Source organism: Chelonoidis abingdonii, chromosome 14 (assembly GCF_003597395.2).
Source record: "Chelonoidis abingdonii isolate Lonesome George chromosome 14, CheloAbing_2.0, whole genome shotgun sequence".
Classification (NCBI taxonomy): domain Eukaryota; kingdom Metazoa; phylum Chordata; order Testudines; family Testudinidae; genus Chelonoidis; species Chelonoidis abingdonii.
The window spans coordinates 39,208,383-39,209,583 of NC_133782.1; positions in this window are offsets into that span (position 1 = coordinate 39,208,383).

A 1,201-nucleotide genomic window follows, 5' to 3' on the forward strand; every position below is an offset into this window, starting at 1 on the left:
TGCCATTCTGTCCTAATGCAAACTAGCAATTTATACATCCCACTTTGTCACACTTGAGTGCCCAGTCCCCTCTCTTCCGGACACCTGCGTTGCACATCAATTCCCTGCCTCTGCGGAAGTCGTGCACCCCAGCTCAATGGTTTCATTGCAATTCCATGCTCTTTTTGCCACAAAGCACTTAGCCCTGTCTGTGATGAAGTGGAAATTTTCTTAATATTTTTTATGAATTCAGTGTGTGCCTCAGTTTCCTCTGTGCATTGCACAAATATCTAGGTGGTAGGACAAGGACAAAGCAGTGCACAGAACAGCAGGCTGCAGACAAGTATTCAGGTCACACCCCGCATGTCTGCATCCCTGGATCAGCAACTATGACTTCAGAAGCCTGCTAGCAACACCCTAGTCACAGTCCCTGGTCTCCACCTGCCTCGGTGGCTACTCACAAGATGACCCCTACACACTCCCAGTCCTGACTTTTCCCCAAACTATGTTCCCTGAAGTATCCAGCCCTCTCCTGCAACATTCAGAGAAATAATAAAGTTTGTTTCCTCCTTTAAAGAGAAAAAAAAACACACTACAAGTTATTAACTTAGCTGGGGTACATACATGCCTTCCTGCAAACACAGCACTGAGATTAATACAGCTGCTACTCTGAAACCTGAGCCCTGAAACAGTTTGTTAATAAACTTGTTTTATTTTTACAATAAAGGGACATAGGTTAAGTGATGCCCAGTAAAACCTGTTAAAAGCAGAGATGATTCAAAACAAATAAAAGTGAAAACACACACATAAAAGCCTAAAACTTAATCTAGCAAGGTACAAGCTTTGTTTAAGAAGCTGTTTTCCTCATTTGGTTGTTTCTCTGGGTGTCCAACACACACACACACACCTCTTTCCCCCTCTATTGTTAGCTATCATCAAAATTACAAGGAGGGAAAATTTAACAAAATAATCTAAAATATCATTTGTGGGATAAAAATATGTAATGCGTATGAACATTTGTGTGTAGGGCTTAAGAGTGTGGGAGAGAGAGTTAGCTCTTTGGGATAGGTGTTCATTTGTTAGTGAGCGTGTGTGTGCAAAGTTTGTTTGGAGATGTTACGGAGAATGAGATGTGGGGTATTGTCATAAACATATAGCTAAGGGTTAATATTTCTTTTACCTGTAAAGGGTTAACAAAGGGAACCAAACACCTGACCAGAGG